Here is a 9765-nt window from a genome sequence, read left to right as displayed (position 1 = left end):
TATACCAGAGAAAGATGTGTCTTTGTCTGTGTATATTGAACTATTCGATGGGTTATATCTTTACCTTGCCCTCTGATAGGCTATTGGAATATTTGCCAGATTGCACATTTACACATTTAAAGTTTAGGGGTTAAGGGTGGTGGAGGTAGGGGTTATAGGTGGATTTGGGATTGAGTGTACAACATCTGGACAACCCCAGTAGTGTCAGCAGAGACCAGCTGACCAATCAGAACCAGTAGAGGGCCCTACCTCTCTCGCCAACACCTCATTCTTTAAACTAATTAAACTATAACATGTTATTAGATGTCATACCTCCATGAATCAAATAATTCATTACTCTAAAGACAAGCACATTATTCAGCCGTAAGACATGGAGCACCTGTGACCTCTTTTAAATGGGGAAATCAGTAAATGTAATTATTGTTAACGTATTTGCTCAGGCTGTTGCGGGCAAGGTGGACAGTTAGCAGAGGCAGTCTGTTCTGAGCCTCGGGCCAGAGGGTTGTGGGTGTGCGAATCTCTTGTGAGCTGAGAAACTGTTGAACCTGAGGTATGGACCCAGCTGAACAAACGCCTGGAGGAATGTGGGAGATGTTTGAAATGCTAAGTCAATAGAGTCATTGGATAACATACAGATATAGGATCTTCTGTTGTTGTTGCACTGCAGGATGTACATAAATTCACTGAAAACCCGCACAAACACATGTTACATTAACAGTATTGAACTTTTCTTGTAGCCTTATTTTGGCCGATCAAGCAACATTACAGCGGTGGGTGGAAAAGTGTGAATATGGATTAAACATTGAAATCCTGTTGCAGCAGGATTCTTTTGCTGCGACAATGCTGGTCAAATGAAGATCCTGCATCTGTACAGAGGATGTGGGTTACAAAGGCAGGCCGTTTGGAAGCGGCACTGCTTAGATCAGGCAGATGTGCAGGATCCATTTCTCTGTCTCGCTCTCTGTGAGAATACTATCCCCCTAACTGTCAGTCGCTTTGAAATGTAAAAAGGCTGGTCCCTTCCGCTAGAAGACACTTTCCTAGTTTCAAAGAGAGATATTGTGGCTAGTTATGATTGATATACTACTTATATAATCCAAATTATATAATTATTATAAAAATTATAAATCGATTTTCATTGATTTATCTGAGACCATACTGTAGATGTGAATCAAGTAATTAGTAACAGAATAAATACTGCTAAGAGTATAACAATACCAATGGAGAAAAGGAAGGTGTGTTAGCATGCTTTTTATTAGACTATTACAGTTTATCTATATTTATTTTTGCACAAATAATTTCAGAAAATGGGAAAGAACAAAGACCTGTTAATTGAAACAGCAACAACCTGTGAACTTGTGACTTTTAGCTGACAACATAAACAACAACGTTTGTGTTGTTTACGACATTCCTGCCTTACAACCAGTAGATATTGCCTTTCCTCCCGCCACTACACAGCCACTACTAATGATCGTGTAATGATCTGTCTGAAATGTTTACGGTTTGTTTTTACGGTTTGTTGCAGTCATATTTAGTAGTTCAGGATGAACTCCAACTGGGGCGGGTATGCCTGGGCTCCTCCAACTGGGGAGGGTATGCCTGGGCTCCTCCAACTGGGGCGGGTATGCCTGGGCTCCTCCAACTGGGGCGGGTATGCCTGGGCTCCTCCAACTGGGGAGGGTATGCCTGGGCTCCTCCAACTGGGGCGGGTATGCCTGGGCTCCTCCAACTGGGGCGGGTATGCCTGGGCTCCTCCAACTGGGGCGGGTATGCCTGGGCTCCTCCAACTGGGGCGGGTATGCCTGGGCTCCTCCAACTGGGGCGGGTATGCCTGGGCTCCTCCAACTGGGGCGGGTATGCCTGGGCTCCTCCAACTGGGGCGGGTATGCCTGGGCTCCTCCAACTGGGGCGGGTATGCCTGGGCTCCTCCAACTGGGGCGGGTATGCCTGGGCTCCTCCAACTGGGGCGGGTATGCCTGGGCTCCTCCAACTGGGGCGGGTATGCCTGGGCTCCTCCAACTGGGGCGGGTATGCCTGGGCTCCTCCAACTGGGGCGGGTATGCCTGGGCTCCTCCAACTGGGGCGGGTATGCCTGGGCTCCTCCAACTGGGGCGGGTATGCCTGGGCTCCTCCAACTGGGGCGGGTATGCCTGGGCTCCTCCAACTGGGGCGGGTATGCCTGGGCTCCTCCAACTGGGGCGGGTATGCCTGGGCTCCTCCAACTGGGGCGGGTATGCCTGGGCTCCTCCAACTGGGGAGGGTATGCCTGGGCTCCTCCAACTGGGGCGGGTATGCCTGGGCTCCTCCAACGGGGGCGGGTATGCCTGGGCTCCTCCAACTGGGGCGGGTATGCCTGGGCTCCTCCAACTGGGGCGGGTATGCCTGGGCTCCTCCAACTGGGGCGGGTATGCCTGGGCTCCTCCAACTGGGGCGGGTATGCCTGGGCTCCTCCAACTGGGGCGGGTATGCCTGGGCTCCTCCAACTGGGGCGGGTATGCCTGGGCTCCTCCAACTGGGGCGGGTATGCCTGGGCTCCTCCAACTGGGGCGGGTATGGCTGGGCTCCTCCAACTGGGGCGGGTATGCCTGGGCTCCTCCAACTGGGGCGGGTATGCCTGGGCTCCTCCAACTGGGGCGGGTATGCCTGGGCTCCTCCAACTGGGGCGGGTATGCCTGGGCTCCTCCAACTGGGGCGGGTATGCCTGGGCTCCTCCAACTGGGGCGGGTATGCCTGGGCTCCTCCAACTGGGGCGGGTATGCCTGGGCTCCTCCAACTGGGGCGGGTATGCCTGGGCTCCTCCAACTGGGGCGGGTATGCCTGGGCTCCTCCAACTGGGGCGGGTATGCCTGGGCTCCTCCAACTGGGGCAGGTATGCCTGGGCTCCTCCAACTGGGGCGGGTATGCCTGGGCTCCTCCAACTGGGGCAGGTATGCCTGGGCTCCTCCAACTGGGGAGGGTATGCCTGGGCTCCTCCAACTGGGGCGGGTATGCCTGGGCTCCTCCAACTGGGGAGGGTATGCCTGGGCTCCTCCAACTGGGGCGGGTATGCCTGGGCTCCTCCAACTGGGGCGGGTATGCCTGGGCTCCTCCAACTGGGGCGGGTATGCCTGGGCTCCTCCAACTGGGGCGGGTATGCCTGGGCTCCTCCAACTGGGGCGGGTATGCCTGGGCTCCTCCAACTGGGGCAGGTATGCCTGGGCTCCTCCAACTGGGGCGGGTATGCCTGGGCTCCTCCAACTGGGGCAGGTATGCCTGGGCTCCTCCAACTGGGGCGGGTATGCCTGGGCTCCTCCAACTGGGGCGGGTATGCCTGGGCTCCTCCAACTGGGGCAGGTATGCCTGGGCTCCTCCAACTGGGGAGGGTATGCCTGGGCTCCTCCAACTGGGGCGGGTATGCCTGGGCTCCTCCAACTGGGGAGGGTATGCCTGGGCTCCTCCAACTGGGGCGGGTATGCCTGGGCTCCTCCAACTGGGGCGGGTATGCCTGGGCTCCTCCAACTGGGGCGGGTATGCCTGGGCTCCTCCAACTGGGGCGGGTATGCCTGGGCTCCTCCAACTGGGGCGGGTATGCCTGGGCTCCTCCAACTGGGGCAGGTATGCCTGGGCTCCTCCAACTGGGGCGGGTATGCCTGGGCTCCTCCAACTGGGGCAGGTATGCCTGGGCTCCTCCAACTGGGGCGGGTATGCCTGGGCTCCTCCAACTGGGGCGGGTATGCCTGGGCTCCTCCAACTGGGGCGGGTATGCCTGGGCTCCTCCAACTGGGGCGGGTATGCCTGGGCTCCTCCAACTGGGGCAGGTATGCCTGGGCTCCTCCAACTGGGGCGGGTATGCCTGGGCTCCTCCAACTGGGGCGGGTATGCCTGGGCTCCTCCAACTGGGGCGGGTATGCCTGGGCTCCTCCAACTGGGGCGGGTATGCCTGGGCTCCTCCAACTGGGGCGGGTATGCCTGGGCTCCTCCAACTGGGGCAGGTATGCCTGGGCTCCTCCAACTGGGGCGGGTATGCCTGGGCTCCTCCAACTGGGGCGGGTATGCCTGGGCTCCTCCAACTGGGGCGGGTATGCCTGGGCTCCTCCAACTGGGGCGGGTATGCCTGGGCTCCTCCAACTGGGGCGGGTATGCCTGGGCTCCTCCAACTGGGGAGGGTATGCCTGGGCTCCTCCAACTGGGGCGGGTATGCCTGGGCTCCTCCAACTGGGGCAGGTATGCCTGGGCTCCTCCAACTGGGGCGGGTATGCCTGGGCTCCTCCAACTGGGGCGGGTATGCCTGGGCTCCTCCAACTGGGGCGGGTATGCCTGGGCTCCTCCAACTGGGGCGGGTATGCCTGGGCTCCTCCAACTGGGGCGGGTATGCCTGGGCTCCTCCAACTGGGGCAGGTATGCCTGGGCTCCTCCAACTGGGGCGGGTATGCCTGGGCTCCTCCAACTGGGGCGGGTATGCCTGGGCTCCTCCAACTGGGGCGGGTATGCCTGGGCTCCTCCAACTGGGGCGGGTATGCCTGGGCTCCTCCAACTGGGGCGGGTATGCCTGGGCTCCTCCAACTGGGGCGGGTATGCCTGGGCTCCTCCAACTGGGGCGGGTATGCCTGGGCTCCTCCAACTGGGGCGGGTATGCCTGGGCTCCTCCAACTGGGGCGGGTATGCCTGGGCTCCTCCAACTGGGGCAGGTATGCCTGGGCTCCTCCAACTGGGGCGGGTATGCCTGGGCTCCTCCAACTGGGGCGGGTATGCCTGGGCTCCTCCAACTGGGGCGGGTATGCCTTGGCTCCTCCAACTGGGGCGGGTATGCCTGGGCTCCTCCAACTGGGGCGGGTATGCCTGGGCTCCTCCAACTGGGGCGGGTATGCCTGGGCTCCTCCAACTGGGGCGGGTATGCCTGGGCTCCTTCAACTGGGGCGGGTATGCCTGGGCTCCTCCAACTGGGGCGGGTATGCCTGGGCTCCTCCAACTGGGGCAGGTATGCCTGGGCTCCTCCAACTGGGGCGGGTATGCCTGGGCTCCTCCAACTGGGGCGGGTATGCCTGGGCTCCTCTACGCTTCATTATCCGAGAAAGGACCTTATACTAAGCTACCTGTAAAAGCAGCCGGCAGATCCTGTGTGTCTCAGAGTCGGCTATTGTGTGCTGTAATTAAGCATCTAATTACATGCCAGTGCTGGAGGACTGTAGGATTGTTTCTGTTGGTGGCAGTGTTTGTTGGACCTAAGCATACTCATCTTCTAGGAGAGTTTTAGGAGTGATTGGGCACATCAGTACCTTGAGAGAGAGAGAAGTAGAGGAAGATGCAGAGAGAGGCTGATGATGCAGAGAGAGACAATGTTATTTGCGCGCGAGAATGTTAGATTAGTCCACCAACTTATAATTGAAGGTGGTGGTTACTACTGGTTTCAGATCCAAGGCAAGAGAAATTGTCTGCCATGTTTTGTGTTTTGGTAAGGTCTCGGAGTGATGTCAAGCCCCCAAGAAGTCTCCCAAGAAGCCACCCAAGAAGCCTCAACCCAACAGATATGAGGGACTTTGCCTCCGGGTATCCTACGAAAGGAAATGTTGCTTACTGTTCAGCACCGAGTTCCAATTTAGGTGCTTATCAGTGCCTAAATCTGCCGTTTTCAACCCATACACGGGTACAAGTGTAAAGAACTACAACAGTCTACATCTTGATTTGTGCTTACTCATGTCTGATCCATGAACCAGGTGATGCCAGACTTTGCACCAGGTGAGCCTGGAGCAGGAACATTCTACCGACCAAACAGTCTTATTCATATAGATCTTGTTAAAGGCCCAGTGCAGTCAAAAACGTGATTTTCTGTGTTTTATTTTTATAAAGTGATGCTCTGGAATGTTAGTATGATTTCAGCAGGGTTTGAAATCCCTATTTTTTTGTGTACATTTGTGTACATTTCGTATGCTACGTTACGTCCTACAAAAAAATGTATATATATATATATATATATATATATATATATATATATATATATATATATTTGGTATTATATGTTATGAATCCAATTCGTACAATATGTTAAGATTTTTTTGTGCTTAAGATCCCGGACTGCATGTTTCATTAATCATCAATTAACGATCACTAATTCATCTAGATAATTCCAGCTGAATCTTTGCTGTAAATTGATGTGTTTTGAACATCTGTACAGTGAAAAAAACGTCTGACCTTTCCTTCACCCCTTCTCTGGCTTTAAAACTGGAGAAAATTAGGTGTTTTTAGCAACCCTTGAAAATACCCACACTCCCGCTAGTACACACTAGATTACTGACACTTGAGCGAACAATGTGTGCACTGTTCTGACGCTTCATCAGTCATTAGGTTGTGAGAGAGGCGGGCGACGCCTACGTCATTGCCGCCTTCCACCATGTGTTAATGCAGGGTAATTATAGCCTGAAACAATGAATTATTTAATCATCAAAGGCTTATAGGCCGAGCAAAAAGTAAACCCCCTTCCATAGCTGGGCTTGACCACACTCCCTCGCTCCATGGAGAGTCTATTCGGTGTGTGTGTGTGTATGTGTGTGTGTGTGTACCAATCCACACAGTAAGCCAAGCAGGGCTGTTTGGCTACGATCTGGTAAACCCTCTTTTCTTTTTTTTCCCTCCCTCTCTCCACCCACATCACTGAATCCTTACTGAACCCCAAAACTAGCGAGACAAAAACAGAGGAAAATATGAGCAAGAAAATAGATCTTGGTAATCGGTCACATGGATGTAGTGAAACTATGAAGGGAAAAAAACTGTCAACAAAATTGAGTTTGGCTCTGTGGCACCCAGTCTCAGGGTGGATTCAGGAAGACCTCGCATCTAAAGAGACAGACATTATTTTAATGCATTCACACTAAATAAATAATGCCAGTCTGGCTAATGCTGGTCCTCAATTGTGGTCAAATCAGGAGAAGTCTTGATCTACTAGCGTCAGTCGTTTTCTGATAAACCCGAGCATTGATTTATGTAAGAAGCTGGCTTTGATTACACACTAACTAACATGCAGTCATCCCCAGATCTTTGTTATTGTGGAGATGAGCAGCAAACACACCCCCTTGTGTGTTGTCTTAATCCGACATGATGACACTCTTGTAGAAATAGCTTTCATGGAAATTCAGATCTATTAAACAGACTTAAAATCCCACTAGAGAGAACTTACTGGACACAAACTGGTTCAATCAATGTTGTTTTCAAAATATTTCAACAAAGAAATATACATGATGACAATATATCATCGACAATATACCAAATGTTACCATCGCCATTTTTCAACCACAATGCAAAACATGCCTAAGGGTTTTTTAGGTTTCCTTTTTTGCTGTAGACATGCTAAAGTTACAGTACCCGCTCATTGTATACTATATACCTATCCATAGGAGATGCCAGCAAATCAGAGGCACATGAGAGAGAGATAAAGATAGAGAGAGAGACTGTGTGTAAGAAAGAAAAGAGAAACTCTGAGTGTCTGTCTTGCTCATGGTGGTTAGTTGATGTCCAGGCCCAGGTGACCCCTGGTCGTGTGATTGGTGTTCTGGTGTCAGTCACATCAGATGCTGTGACAGAGACAACTCACTTAAAGACCCTCTCTGTCAGGCCGGGGGGTTCTGCCCAGCTGCTCTACCTGTCTGCTTGTCTCTCTGTGCTGCCTGCCTGCCTGCCTGCCTGCAGGCTACAACAGACAGACAAACACACTGCTGCCTTAATGAAAGCCAGACCTTCCTCAGGGAAGCAAACATTGCTTTACACAAAATACTTTAGTGCAAAAAATGTTTATTATCCTTCCAGAGACTTTCACACTAAGAAAATAATAAAATGAGTTTGGGGAATGTTTCTGCAGGCCTTACACACTCACTCCATAGAGACACCTTCCATTAAATAACGCAGAGATTTTCATCTTCTCCAATTTTCTGACCCCCTCGGCCCCCTCTTTTTCCTCAATCCATCCACCCCTTCACTCATCTGTCCATCCACTTGGGTGGCGGACACCCCATGGTCTCAGCCGGCCGCTGTGTCAGAGGGGAGGGCCTGTCTTTCAGTGTCAGGATACAGCCGTGTCGGGGATCCGTTGATCCACACTGAGGCCCATACACAGTGCTGCAGAGCCCCAGGCTTCCCAGCCCAGGCCCACGGTGGGCCGCTGCCCCCTGCCTGTCTTTATTATCACAGGTGGGCCGTCGGTCGCCACCACCCTGCCCATTCTCTGTTCAGCTCAGGAGGGGCGGTCAATAGGTCTCGGGCCAAATACATATGTCTGGACAAGGGGTTTGGCCCAAATACATAGCCTATTGGAAGGGGATAGGGCCCCAATGTTGCCTATTGAAGGGGTGGTGAAGGAAGGTGAAGGAGTCAAGTTGTGGAGGATCAAAGATAAATCCCCCAGATGGACGTGTGGGGAAAGGACAGACAATTAGTGATCTGTGGAGAGTGATGAAAGGGTGAGGCTGTCACTCAGCAAGCTGGCAGCTTCTCACCATTTCTCAGCAGGCTGTTGGACATGCAGGAGGGGCCTCAGGAGATCTGCTGACTTTGGCACAAAATGGCCCTCGTTGTTTCTCCCTCTATTTTCCACGGATGGACTGTCTGAAAAGTCTGCCAAAAGTCTGTAAATGGCAGTGTACATAGTCAATGAAGGAAGGCCCATTCTTAATGCATTTACTTAAAAACTCTAATTTGACATGGGTGTTAATTTAACAAACCATGTGGGAAAAGAACAAAAGAAGACGATATCAAAAAGAGGGGATAAAACAAAACCCTCCTTCCCCGTACCAATAGAGATGAAGAGGAATAACCTGCAGACACACTTTGGTACTTTGAAACAAGGGGAGTAAATTCCTCTTGAGTGAGGGAGAGAAGGAGGAGAGGAGAGACAAACCTCAAGTGGGTGGCCAGGAAACGGTGCCAGAGGCTTCATTAGAGAAGCGGGAGAAACCAGCCAACACACACCAGGCCCATCACACACACACACACACACACACACACACACACACACACACACACACACACACACACACACACACACACACACACACACACACACACACACACACACACACACACACACACACACACACACACACACCAACCGCTAACTCAGATTGGAGAGGATCCCCACAGAGACCTGGTGCATTAGGAGCTCAGCGCCTCAGGAAATAATAATGAATATGGAATTATATTTGTGCAAATACAGCCAGATGTAAAGGTGGGAAAAACCAGGAGCAGATGTTGATTGGGGCAAAACAATGGGTCTGAACTCTGAGGACTTGGAGGATCGAGCATGCCCTCCAAACGTGTGAAATCCAATCCACCTCAGCATATAATCATATATATCGCCTCTCGTAATTAGGGAGGTATGGGGCAGAGTTCTGCAGCTGCTGGGGAAGTTTTAGGAGCTGGCTAGACACAACACCCGCCAATTAGACATAGGTTTCAGACAGAGAGGAAACCACACATGTCTGTCACACAACTATACATATGTTTACATATATATGTCGGGTCTACTATACTGTGCCTTCCCAATACATACTAAAAATACAAAGACAAACAATATCATAGGAATTGAAAATGTATATAATATACATAATATATAATGTATATAATATAATATAATATACAGCATCTTCACATTTGCACTATTATAACTTTTAACTTATGTATGTCTATTTGTTAAATCAAATACTATTTTCCCACTTAAAAAAGTAGCTACATGTTTCGGAAAGAGTTTATCTATAGTAAAAGGCCTCGATTAAAACAATTTTACTGTGAAAAATATCTTAG

Source organism: Oncorhynchus masou, chromosome 29 (genome assembly GCF_036934945.1).
Source record: "Oncorhynchus masou masou isolate Uvic2021 chromosome 29, UVic_Omas_1.1, whole genome shotgun sequence".
Lineage (NCBI taxonomy): Eukaryota > Metazoa > Chordata > Actinopteri > Salmoniformes > Salmonidae > Oncorhynchus > Oncorhynchus masou.
This window is presented reverse-complemented; position numbering follows the sequence as displayed.